We start from the raw sequence: 14,274 nt of genomic DNA, 5'->3' as shown, positions 1-14,274 counted from the left end.
GCTTTCATGGAGCTGTCCTCTGCTTTTGACCGGATAAACAGACTAGGTTATTTGCATTATCTTAATCTGAATCTTACTGCAAGGGACAGGTTTAATTTGGAGGGTTCCTTGGCAGTCCCGTAAATTGTTGAAAGTGGAGTAAGGCAATACTGCATCTTGGTGCCTTTGTTTACTTTATATGTTAATAACTTGTATCCAGTTTTAAGTGTGCCTCCAATGATGTCCCAAAGATGGGTTTGTGACTGATACTGACATTGGTGGATGCCAATGACACTGTGCTTTTGGCTAGAACTGCAGTGGGTCTCCAACACCTCCTTGACACTTTTGTTAAGTTTAAGGCATTGCGAGACATGTTGGTTAACTATTCTAAGTCCCACATTATGGCCACTGGGAATAGCACAAGGCGGAGTATGAAAGTTATTGGAGAGGGGAAGAAAGTGTCAAGAGTCAAAGTTTTCCCTTATTTAGGGGTTATATTTGACAAAAAAGGATCATGGGCCGTACAACTGAAGTCAAGGAGGAATGCCATGGCTAGGGCTGTGGCCTCACTTTTTGATTTTGCCTTACAGTTAGGATCTAGGCCTGTTCCTGCACTATTGGAAGTTTACACTGCTAAATGTTTAGCAATTGCATTGTATGGTTGTGGTCTTTGGGGCTACAGTGATTGCAGGGAGATCCAGGAGGTTGAGAATGCATTTGCCAGAAGATTGCTCAGTCTCACCCAGTTCGGATCCACATTTGCTGCCCATGAGGAGCTAGGTCTGGGGTACATAGTTGATAAATTGGCCCTAGTCCCGATACTATGCTGGCGTAAGCTATGGTCTAATCCAGAGGTGAAGTTAATTCAGGCCATAATCATGGATTGTCTTGCTTTAGAGAATGCTTTTAAAATTCCATAGTTGCTTTATGTCAAAAGGATTTTTAACAGGTTAGGTTATCCTCAGCTTTTTGTTACGTGTGCCCTAATTTAAAAAAGGACTTAGACCCAGATTTAAGAGGGCCTAGCACCTCCTTTCACCACATTAGCATAATTTTTTTTACGCTAATGTGGCTCAACGAGGCCAAAACTGCAGCAGCACATTATGCTTGCCCCAGGCACAATGTATGCAAGGGGTTGTTTCCCCTTTAGAGGGGGGCAAAAAAATGGCAAAAATGAAATATAAAAGATTTCTTTGCACCATTTATGTGGCATTTGTAATGCCTGATCAGAGCAGGCGTCAAAATGGGGTATGCCAGTATTTGTCATGGGCCCCTATGCACTGTTTTGGGTTTGAGGCAACATTTTGGCGTTAACTCTGAACAGGACATCAATAGAGTCAAAAATGTTGATGCTATTGCCCCCTACCCAGCGCCATAGTGTGCCATATTTTAACATTTTAAATACAGTGCACACATGGTGGCAGTATTGGGCGCTAAGGGGCACAAGAAAAGGGGCACTGCACTAGATGCAGCACCGTTTTTCTTAACCCCTTCGCTGCCAGGCCTTTTCCCCCACCTGTACTGATCCTTTTTTTGGCTATTTGGGGCAGTACGCGCTTAGTCCCTCATAACGTTTTGTTCACATAAGCTATTCATGCCAAATTTGCGTCCTTTTTTCCAACATCCTAAGGATTCTAAAGGTACCCAGAGTTTGTGGGTTCCCCTGGAGGACACTAATAAATTAGCCAAAATACAGCTAAAAGTTTTTTTTTCAGAAAAATAGGAAAAAACTGCTGCAGAAGAAAGCGTGTGTTTTTTTCCCTGAAAATGGCACCAACAAAGGGTTTGCGGTGCTAAAATCACCATCTTCCCAGCTTTCAGGAACAGGCAGATGTGAATCAAAAAAACAAATTTTTCAACACAATTTTGGCTTTTTATTGGGACATACCCCATTTTTACTATTTTTTGTGCTTTCAGCCTCCCTTCAGTTAGAGACAGAAAGGGGTGTAAAACCTATGGTAGATCCCAGACAGCTAACCACTTCTGAAAAGTAGACAAAATTCTGCATTCAGCAAGGGGTAGTTCTGTAGATCCTTCAAGGTTTTCCTACGGAAAGTAACAGCTGAATAAAAAAATATAAAAATTGAGTTGAAAAAATAGCCATTTCCGTCCACGTTTTCTACTGTAACTTTTTCCATCTATGGCATATGTTTTTAAGGAATTTACTGTTACGTCTTCTGGACTTTTCCGGGTCCGGGGAGATATAGGGCTTGTAAGTTCATCAAGAACCCAGGTACCCAGAGCCAATAAATGAGTTGCGCCTTGCAAAGATTTTTCATTGTATACCGGGATTACAGCAATTCATTTGGTGAAAAATAAAGACTGAAAAATGGGTATCAAGGAAACTTTGATTTTCTAAAATAGGCACAAAATATTGAGAAGCCATGGTTATTTGCACATCTCTGAATTCCGGGGTCCCCATACTAGCATGTGAATTACAGGCCATTTCTCAAATAGACTTCTTTTTTACACACTGTCTCACATTTGGAAAGAAAAAATGTAGAGAAAGAGAAGGGGCAATAACACTTGTTCTTCTATTCTGTGTTCCCCCAAGTCTCCCGATGAAAATGGTACCTCGCTTGTGTGGGTAGGCCTAGTGCCCATGACAGGAAACGCAACATGGACACATCACATTTTTGCATTGAAATCTGATGTGTTTTTTTTGGGAAAGCGTCTAGCTATGGATTTTGGCCTCTAGCTCAGCCGACACCAAGAGAAACGTTTCAAACCTGTGCATTATTTAAAACTAGACACCTAGGGGAATCCAGGATGGAGTGACTTTTGGGGTTCTCATCAGGTTCTAGCATCCAGAATCATTTGCAATCCTCACAATGTATCTAAAAAACACTTTCCACTCACATTTCGGTGCTGCAGAGTTCTGGAATCTGAGAGGAGCCACAAACTTCCTTCCACCCAGCATTCCCCCAAGTCTCCCAATAAAAATGGTACTTCACTTGTGTGGGTAGGCCTAGTGCCCACAAAGAGAAATGCCCCAAAACACAATGTGGACACATCATGTTTTCCCCAAAAAACTGATCTGATTTTTGCAAAGTGCCTAGCTGTGGATTTTGGCCTCTTGGTCAGCTAACACCTATGGAAACTTAGTAAATCTATATTTTTTAAAACTAGACACCTAGGGAGATTCAGATTAAGGTGACTTGTGGGGCTCTCACCAGGTTCTGTTACCCAAAATCCTTTGCAAACCTCAGAATTTGGCAAAAAAACAATTTTTCCCCGCATTTTGGTGCTGCAAAGTTCTGGAATCTGGGAGGAGCCCCAACTTTCCTTACACTCAGCATTTCCCCAAGTCTTCCGATAAAAATGGCACCTCACTTGTGTTGGTAGGCTTAGTGCCTGCAAAAGGAAACGCCCCAAAACACAACATGGACACATCAAATTTTTACATTCAGTCAGTCAAAATAACTTTATTCGGCATATTGCCATAAAAGTACACATACATACATATAAATCATCATAAAATACAGTACGTATTACATAGTTCAAAGGCAAGTCTCTTTAATCTGCAAGTCTATAAAATCTAAGTTTACCACTTAAGCCTACTGATCAATATAAAATAATAAATACTTATAAAATCATATATGACAATAAAACGATATCTAAATTCCCTTAATAAATAGTCACGTTACTGATTCATATCGGTTCCTAATGGTGATAGTGGATTTAATAAAACTTAAAATAGAGCTGCACATTTGTTTGGATGAAAAGCTTTGAATGCCAATAATTCCTTCTTTATAAGAAAGGGTGTGCAAATTACGCAAAGTAGGTAATAAAAATGTTTCCCTAGGAACTGAGTAGAGTGTACAAATTAAAATAAAATGACAAGTACTTTGTTTTGAAAAATTATCACAAGGGCATGGCGGTAGTATTTTTTCCCACGCGCATTTTGTCGGAAATGCCACTCTAAAATGGATCAAGTTAAATCTAAAAAGTGCAAGTAAAGACTATAGAGAAGGGATCGGGAACCAAACAAAATAAGGATCTAATAAATCTGAAAATTAAATTTGTACATATGAATTAAAATAACTAAATTTCTCTGCCACTTGATATCTAAGGTTCATAAGGTGCTCTTTGTGTCGAAGTTTAACAATTTATTTTTCATTGGCGGGCAAGAGCTCTGGTTTAAAGTACATAACTCCAAATCCAAGTTTCGAAAGCCATTGTGAAAAGAATTTAACCATGGAATTTTGTTAGAGTTTGCTAATGAAATACAGTCTTTTATACAATCATGTGTTAGAATAGCCGCCAGATTTAACCATACATTTATCCATAACAGAAGTGGGGCAATATCTATTAAGTCTGTAATGTAACGGATTCCCAACTCCTCATGGCATATAATATTTGCTACGTTTTCGGGCACCATGAGTAGCCGATGGAGAAATTTATTCTCTGCCAGTTGTAATACACTTGAACTGGTATATCCCCAGAGGCCACTCCCATAAGTTGCCGCCGAAACACATTTGGATTTATAGAGCATAATGATCTGATGAACCGGTCTATGCCCTAATCTACGGGCAAAGCGGAAGAATGCTTCAATATTTCTTTCCAGTTGTTGGAGCTTAAAATTCAAATGAAATTTCCATGACAGAGTAGTACTTAAGTACAAACCTAGATAACAAAAATCTTTTACCTTTGTTAAAGCGTTTCCCCCCATTATAAAACATTTAGTGCGTGTGTTTTTAGGGCCGCAAACCATAAAATGTTTTTTTTTAAATTAACTTTCAAATCAAGCTCTTGTGTATGCATTAGAAAAAGATCCAAAGGAGTCTGTAGGCCATTGGCCATGCGAGCAATGAAAACGGCGTCGTCAGCATATAATAAAATCGGCAGTTGTCTAAAACTCATCCTTGGGAAATCCTTACCATTTTGGGCTAAATAACTATATAAGCCATTTATGTACAGCAGAAATAAAAAAGGTGCCAAAGTGCAGCCCTGTCTAACGCCCCGATTGGATGCAAGGGGATGGGATCTTTCGCCATGTTGTCCAAACTGAATTATAATAGTAAGGTCAAAGTATAAGCGTTTAATCAAATCCAACAGATCTTACTCGATCCCCACAATTTTGCTCTGTTCACCATATCAAATGCACTGGACAGGACAGATCTATAAAGGCTAAGTGGATAGATTCCCTTTTTGCAATAACATATTTGCTAAGAATAAGATGTAAATTTAGGGCCTGATCCACTGTGCCTAATCCAGGCCTAAACCCATATTGAATTGGCGATAGAATGTTTGTCCTTGCAACCCACTCCTCAAGCCGGGTCAAAATGACACTCCCCAGAATCTTTGCCGTGGAGTCAATGAGAGAGATAGGTCTATAGCAAAAGGGGTCAAGCCTACTACCCTTTTTAAATATCGGGACAAGAATTGCTGTTAACCATGAGGAAGGAATGGCACTTTAAATAGCACTATTCAAGACATTTGTGATTAGCGGGACACACAAATCAGGTAGAGATTTAAATAAGTCCACTGGAACACCATCGGGCTGGGGGCTTTCCTTATTTTCATTTTATTTATTGCTGCACTGATCTCATATGCCTCAAGTAAAATACCACTCTTAATTGAAATGTGAGTGGCCAAACGTGGGAGGGCACATGCCACCTCACCATAATTAAGATTGTTTACGGACTGAAATACAGTTGAAAAATGTTCTACCCAGACCCCCTCTGGTATCAGACAGTCGTCCTCCCTATTTACCTGCCCTGAGAAATGTGGATGATTAACCACCTTCCAAAATTGAGAAGGGTCCCGCAGTTCTGTGGCTGCCATGAGATCTTCCCAAGTGCTTATGTGTATTTCATTCTTTCTTTCCTCAATAACTGACTTGTATCGGCCCCTAGCCAGTTTAACTAAATCGCGGCTGAATGGAATAGTTTTAATAGCTGTCTTTAGATCTCTATGGGCAGCCGTACAGGCCGAATTAAACCACCGTTGAGGTTTTACGCCTTTGGGATATTGGGCACACTTCAGTGCCTCAGAAATAGCACAGCTTAAAGACTCAAAAGCAGTTATAAGATGGTCCCAAGTGGATTGCAGGGACAAACAAGTATTAATGTGGACCTTATTTTGAATTATGAGGACCTCATGAAAAGTGTTTGGGTTTACTCTCTCCCATCTCATACGGGGGCCAGAATTTCTTTTAGATACCTCTTTACCTTTATTTACCATCCTAGGTAAAATTTCCCTAGTTTTAAAAGCTAATTTTATGCTCAAGGGATTATGGTCACTGACACAGTGAGATTTAATTTTAAAATCCACCCTTGAACGTGAAAGTGAAGGACAGATAAGGATAAAATCAATAATACTGCCATTCGTGCTCCCTGTATAGGTTGGTATTTCCCTTGTCCGACTATTTGTCATATCCCTTGCAAAAGCGAGATCAAATTTATAAATAAGGGTATTCAAGGCATTACCTGAATTAGAGTGGATAAAATGAGTGAGTGACTCTCTGCCTTCTGAGGAGACACCACACAGAGGAAGTAATTCATGATTGCACAATTGAACATTAAAATCTCCAACCCAAATCATGTCAAATTCCCTATCCTGGAGTTTTCCAGCAGAGTCTAACGAATCTGTAAGCTCTTCGAGGCTTCCTAGCAGGGCGGTACTAGAAATTTTATTATAAAAATGTAAGAGTAAGATGTCTGTCTGCCCGGTCATTGATAATAAAACCACCAAGAAAAAAGCAGAGGACCAGATCAAGGAAACCTCGATTTTTGGAAGTAATAATGGCACAAGTACCAGGAGCCCGCCACTTGCTCTGCCCGCTCTAGATGGAAGAGCTGGCTGGGACACAGAATAGTAACCATCTAAATAAAAGGGTGCCGTATGCCAAGTTTCTTGAAGACAAATGATATCAAATGTGGATACAAACTCCAACCATTCTAAGTTTTCAGCTTTAGAACGTAGCCCAGCAATGTTCCAACTAATTAAGGATAAAAGTTCATTACTTTACTGGGACATTATCCCAGGTCCCTTAATTATGGCCGTATCTGTTATATTCTGTAATAAGCTAACTGGCTCATCAGACCCTGTAGGCAATTCCAAAGGTGTATGCCCTCCAACCAACTCGTTTTCCTGTATAGTATCATTTAGAAGCCCCAACCCCTCCATTTGTCAATCAATTGCATCAAGGGAGGACTGATTTTGGTTGCCCTCAGGATCGACGGTGGGGTTCCATGAAGGTACCTTTGGCAGAACTATATTTTGGCCGTGGGAAACCTTCATGAAAGGAAGTGATAGAGTTGTCGGCCCATAAGAAAACTTTAATGAATACATTTTGATCCCACCATCCCCTTTCGCACACAATGGTAGAGTCGCCAGCAAATAGTTAACAAAGTGAGAATTTGCAGAATTGATCACTATACAATCACCTTCATGTACTTTTTTAGACAAACCTACCCACTTCACCTTTCTTGCCATAATTATTCTATTATTTAGATCATCTTGATATCTAAGTTTTCGGCTCATCCAGTGTGCACACTTCCTCATTAGAGCATGAGTATCTTCCTTCTGGGTACGATCAAGAGGGGGCACGTTAGCTAGAACTAAAACATAAGGCAAGCTATCGGTGGAAGCTGTAGAACCTCCTTTGTGCTGGAAAAGGATCTAGGCTTGAAAACTGTATCAGGCTTCAATAAGGCAGTCACAACACCAGTCAAAGTGGGCAAAGGATCGATTAATGAATCATCATGAGAGCCACAAGTGGATATGCAGTAAGACGAAGGTTGATTATGTTTCATTGAGCAATTAGCCTGCTGTGAGGGTTTGAAATCAGATGCCAATTTCCGAGTAGAAGAAGTGGAATTCGTCCCAATTTTTATAGTAGACTGCTGAGACAAAAATTTGAAAACAGATTCTTGTAGCTGCTCAAATTTAGAATTGATTAGTAATATTAATTTCTCCTCTAGAGCCACAAAAAGGGGTTTGAGGATTGAGTCCAAATTAGTCAAATGGTTATCTCTTAAATTCCTACAATCTGAGCCAAATTCACCAAATGATAGATTTGTCTTAGAAAGAAGTTCAGCCGGAGCGACTAATGATGGAGAAATAAGTCCCTTAGCCTTTGATGATTGTTTTAGCAACTTAGTACATTTGCGGTGTCCCCCAGCTTTCCTTTTTTTGGGGGGAGGGGGAATGTCAGCTAAATGTTCAGTGTTAACTACATTAGAGGACTGTAAGGAGTGCAAGACATTAACATTGTCTTCAGACAGAAGCGAATCAGAAGTATGGGGGGTAGTTAAAGGGTTTACAGACTGTGTATGAGTCGGAGGTTCTAAAAAGGCTGTTTGAATCAAATTATTGGCCACCGCAATCCTTTCTTCTACTTGAACAATTTCAGTTTCAATGGCCCCAATAACTGAGGATAAATAGCTAGTTATTGACGATTGAATGGGCGCAGCATGTGTTCCTTCAGCCCCAAGTGTGGTGTTCTTCCTTTTACCCATCGTCTTTCGAATAATAGTGGGCAAACACCAACATTTGGCCCAATTCAATCTAATGAGAATAGTGCACAGACAGACTATGGCAGTATAAGATATATAAATAAAAAAAATACTGCTCAATTAGCAAGTCTTACTTGGGTGCCGGTCACTCGGGGGCCTCCTGAACCGTGGAACTCAGGGGAGAGGCGGCCGGCGAGCGGGAGCGCAAAAGTCTCCTGTGGAAGCCCCTCTTCCTGCTGCCCGGCTCCGGTCACAGCTGTCCCACAGTATCTTCAGGCAACCAGACGCCTATGGGTTGCCTAATCCAAAGTCTATAGAGGGATATCGGGGGGGGCCTGCCCTGCCTCTTCCTGGCAATGACGGGCAAGGACGGGCCCGCCCTTAGCCCGGGCTTCGCGAGCGGGAGCGCAGTTGTAAAATTTTAAGTTGTAAAATTTAAAGGGCTCCCGGCCCTGGGTCAGCCCCTCCTCCTCACCAGCAACAGCGTTGTGCGTTGTGCGCGTCCCGCGAGCGGGAGCGCAGTTGTAAAATTTAAAGGGCTCCCGGCCCTGGGTCAGCCCCTCTTCCTCACCAGCAACAGCATTGTGCGTTGTGCGCGCCCGCAAGTGGGAGCGCAGTTGTAAAATTTAAAGGGCTCCCGGCCCTGGGTCAGCCCCTCCTCCTCACCAGCAACAGCGTTGTGCGTTGTGCACGTCCCATGAGCGGGAGCGCAGTTGTAAAATTTAAAGGGCTCCCGGCCGTGCGTCAGCCCCTCCTCCTTACCAGCAACAGCGTTGTGCGTTTTACATTCAAAACTAACGTGTTTTTTGGGAAAGAGCCTAGCTGTGGATTTTGGACTCTAGCTCAGCCAGCACCTAGGAAAACCTATCAAACCTGTGCATTTTTTAAAACTAGACACCTAGTGGAACGCAGGATGGGGTAACTTGTGGCGCTCTCACCAGTTTCTGTTACCCAGAGTCATTTGCAAACCTCAAAATTTGGCAAAAAAAACACTTTTCCTCACATTTGGGTGTCAGAAAGTTCTGGAATCTGGGAGGAGCCACATATTTCCTTCTACCCAGCATTTCTCTAAGACTCTTGATTAAAATGATGCCTCACTTGTGTGGGTAGGCCTAGTGCCCGCGACAGGAAATGCCCCAAAACACAATGTGGACACATCAAAATTATCTGTTACAAAACTACCTGTTTTTGCAAGGGGGGCACCTTCATTTTTGGTCCTGGTCTCAGCAGCTATCTAGGAAAACCTACCAAACCCATACATTTCTGAAAACTAGACACCTGCGGGAGTCTAGGGAGGTGTGACTTGCGTGGATACCCCAGGGTTTTCTTACCCAGAATCCTCAGCAAACCTCAAATTCAGCAAAAACCCCAGATTTTCCTCACATTTCTGTGTGCGATCATCACACCGGCACAAATTTTCTACCACCCAACGTTCCCCTTAGTCTCCCAATAAAAATGATACCTGATTTGTGTAGGTGGGCCAAGTGCCTGTGACAGGGAAGGGCCAAAAACATGTCAAAATTGAGAGGGAACCAAAGCGGGTCCAAAGGGCAGTTTGAGAAAAAACATGCAGGGCATTGTGGAGGAAAATGATGTGGGGTACCTTTGAAGCACACCACCCTGGACTCACCCAGATGTTTAGTTTTCAAATGTGTGTAAGTCTGGTAGATTTTTCTAGGTGGAAGGGTCCCAAAGTCCAAAAAGTGCAGCTGCTCACCATTCCAAGTGGGGCGACATTGAGAGTTAGCCATGCTCCTTTGGCCCAAATGTAAAATCAAAACCTAAAATAATCAAATGTCCTCTTTCTTGCTGTTGGAATAAGATCCTTTTGTTTGCAGTGGGGGCTGAAAGCCTGTTAGCCTCTTTAGTTAGGGTGGGGGGCATATCCATGCCATTACTGGTTGGCAGCTCCCACCCCTCTATTTTTGTTTTAATTCCCCCGCATCTAGTAGGCTTTCTGCCTCCCCGTGGAGTGGATCGGGGGTAATTGCCCCATCTGCAAACCGGTGGGCAGAACAACTTTGTCACCATTTGTTTGGGTTGGGGGTATGCCCATACCCCCATCCTCTGTTTTTTAAAACAATTCTTCCCTGGTGCCTAGTGGGCTTTCTTCCCCTCTTGGGGACAGAAGGGCCTAAGAAAAATAGGCCAATCTGCCCCCAAGGGGGACATAAATGGCCAACAGTAATGTGCCCCCATGAGGAGCGACCCTTGCCCAAGGGGCCGCCCCACCAAACAAAATACACACAAACACACACGAATCCTTGGTGCCTAAGTGGTTTCTGCCCACCTTCGGGGCAGATGAGCCCAAGGGGGGGCAGAAATGGCCTGATATAATATGACCCCCGGGGAACAACCCTTGCCTAAGCGGTCACTCCCCTTATGGCCCCAGGGGACCGACCCTTGCTCATGGGGTTGCGCCCTTATTTTTCAACAAAAATAAAAATAAAAAATCCCTGGTGTTTAGTGGCATTCCTGTAGCACGATCGCTGCAGGAATGCTCAGAGAGACATGAAAACAAAAGGAAAAGCCTTTCCTTTTCCTGCCTCTCTGACCTCCCCTGTACCGAGGAGAAACTAATCAGTTTATCATCGGTTGCGCTGGAAGCCATGCTTCCAGCTCAATGGGGGTGACCTCTGATGAGGTCAGCGTGCGATAGCATGCCAAAGTCATCAGATGTCACTGGGATGGTCGGGTGGCAGTGGAAGTGCTTCCCCTGCCATCCCTGCTCAGGGGAGGGGGGTGGGAGGCACACTGGGGAGTGCTAATGCTCCCCCATGGAACGGTTCCAGGACACAATGGTTACATCTGTGGCACTCGAGTGCCATTCCACCGGACGTAAACATTACTTCCTTGGCACCTAGGGGGTTAAATCTGCCCCTTACTTTGGGTAAAGGAGCAGTTTATGTTGCGGGTTAAATCCGAAAGAGAGGACAGGGAGCTGAATAAATCCTCTGATATTGTGAATTCAACATGTCACCGCTTTTTAGTAACACGTTTTAGATTGCAGTTCCTACATTGGCTTTTAGCTGTTCCCCAGATATGATATAATGGGGATGATCGCACTCCCAGCTCCTGCGAAGATTTTTCCAGTCAGGATACCATGCACTTTATGTTCCTTTGTGCCCACTTTTCTTCTTTACGACAATATTACACACTGCCCCTCTTGAGAGGGAAAGGCTTTTATGAAGCAAAGCCTGTGTTAATTAATTTACAAATGCTGCTGTCCCGTCATTTGTATCCAGGTGGCCAAGTTTTTGGCAGGGGCTGTGAGAGTCAGAAAAAAGTATTGTTGGGTGGTTGTTGAATAATAGAATTTGTTTTTAAAAATGTCAGGTAGAAGATGTAGGAGGCTGGACTGGCTTGTAGTGGGTACCAAAAGGTACTTACACCTTGCACCAGGCCCTGGTATCCCTTATTAGTGTAGAGGGGTGTCTAGCAGCTTAGGCTGATAGAAAAGGTAGCTTAGCAGAGCAGCTTAGGCTGAACTAGGAGACGAGTGAAGCTCCTACAGTACTACTAGTGTCATATGCACAATATCATAAGAAAACACAATACACAGATATACTAAAAATAAAGGTACTTTATTTTTATGACAATATGCCAAAGTATCTCAGTAAGTACCCTCAGTATGAGGATAGCAAATATACACAAGATATATGTACACAATACCAAAATATGCAGTATTAGCAATAGAAAACAGTGCAAGCAATGTATAGTTACAATAGAATGCAATGGGGGCACATAGGGATAGGGGCAACACAAACCATATACTCTAGAAGTGGAATACGAACCACAAATGGACCCCAAACCTATGTGACCTTGTAGAGGGTCGCTGGGACTGTATGGAAACAGTGAGGGTTAGAAAAATAGCCCACCCCAAGACCCTGAAAAGTGGGTGCAAAGTGCACCTAAGTTCCCCAAAGAGCACAGAAGTAGTGATAGGGGAATCCTGCAAGGAAGACCAACACCAGCAATGCAACAACAATGGATTTCCTGACAAGAGTACCTGTGGAACAAGGAGACAAAGTCCAAGAGTCATGATCAAGTCGGGAGTGGGCAGATGCCCAGGAAATGCCAGCTATGGGTGCAAAGAAGCTGCCACCGGATGGTAGAAGCTGTGGATTCTGCAAGAACGACAAGGGCTAGAAACTTCCCCTTTGGAGGATGGATGTCCCATGTCGTGAAGAGTCGTGCAGAGGTGTTTCTGTGCAGAAAGACCACAAACAAGCCTTGCTAGCTGCAAGGGTCGCGGTTAGGGTTTTTGGATGCTGCTGTGGCCCAGGAGGGACCAGGATGTCGCCAATTGCGTGAGGGGACAGAGGGGGCGCCCAGCAAGACAAGGAGCTCTCTCAGAAGCAAGCAGCACCCGCAGAAGTGCCAGAACAGGCACTACGAAGTGGAGTGAACTGGAGCTCACCCGAAGTCACAAAGGAGGGTCCCACGACGCCGTAGGACAACTCAGGAGGTTGTGCACTGCAGGTTAGATTGCCGGGGACCCAAGCTTGGCTGTGCACAAAGGAAATCCTGGAAGAGTGCACAGGAGCTGGAGTAGCTGCAAAACACTCGGTTCCCAGCAATGCAGTCTAGCGTGGCGAGGCAAGGACTTACCTCCACCAAACTTGGACTGAAGAGTCACTGGACTGTGGGAGTCACTTGGACAGAGTTGCTGAGTTCAAGGGACCTCGCTCGTCGTGCTGAGAGGAGACCCAGAGGACCGGTGATGCAGTTCATTGGTGCCTGCGGTTGCAGGGGGAAGATTCCATCGACCCATGGGAGATTTCTTCAGAGCTTCTAGTGCAGAGAGGAGGCAGACTACCCCCACAGCATGCACCACCAGGAAAGCAGTTGAGAAGGCGGAAGGACCAGCGTTACAAGGTCGCAGTAGTCGTCTTTGCTACTTTGTTGCAGTTTTGCAGGCTTCCAGCGCGGTCAGCAGTCGATTCCTTGGCAGAAGGTGAAGAGAGAGATGCAGAGGAACTCTGATGAGCTCTTGCATTCGTTATCTAAGGAATTCCCCAAAGCAGAGACCCTAAATAGCCAGAAAAGGAGGTTTGGCTACTTAGGAGAGAGGATAGGCTAGCAACACCTGAAGGAGCCTATCAGAAGGGGTCTCTGACGTCACCTGCTGGCACTGGCCACTCAGAGCAGTCCAGTGTGCCATCAGCACCTCTGTTTCCAAGATGGCAGAGGTCTGGAGCACACTGGAGGAGCTCTGGGCACCTCCCAGGGGAGGTTCAGGTCAGGGGAGTGGTCACTCCCCTTTCCTTTGTCGAGTTTCGCGCCAGAGCAGGGCTGAGGGATCCCTGAACCGGTGCAGACTGGCTTATGCAGAGATGGGCACCATCTGTGCCCATTAAAGCATTTCCAGAGGCTGGGGGAGGCTACTCCTCCCCAGCCCTGACACCTTTTTCCAAAGGGAGAGGGTGTAACACCCTCTCTCTGAGGAAGTCCTTTGTTCTGCCTTCCTGGGCCAAGCCTGGCTGGACCCCAGGAGGGCAGAAACCTGTCTGAGAGGTTGGCAGCAGCAGTAGCTGCAGTGAAACCCCGGGAAAGGTAGTTTGGCAGTACCCGGGTCTGAGCTAGAGACTCGGGGGATCATGGAATTGTCACCCCAATGCCAGAATGGCATTGGGGTGACAATTCCATGACCGTAGACATGTTACATGGCCATGTTCGGAGTTACCATTGTGACGCTATACATATGTCGTGACATATGTATAGTGCACGCGTGTAATGGTGTCCCCGCACTCACAAAGTCCGGGGAATTTGCCCTGAACAATGTGGGAGCACCTTGGCTAGTGCCAGGGTGCCCACACACTAAGTAACTTAG

Source organism: Pleurodeles waltl, chromosome 6 (assembly GCF_031143425.1).
Source record: "Pleurodeles waltl isolate 20211129_DDA chromosome 6, aPleWal1.hap1.20221129, whole genome shotgun sequence".
Classification (NCBI taxonomy): Eukaryota; Metazoa; Chordata; class Amphibia; order Caudata; family Salamandridae; genus Pleurodeles; species Pleurodeles waltl.
This window is presented reverse-complemented; position numbering follows the sequence as displayed.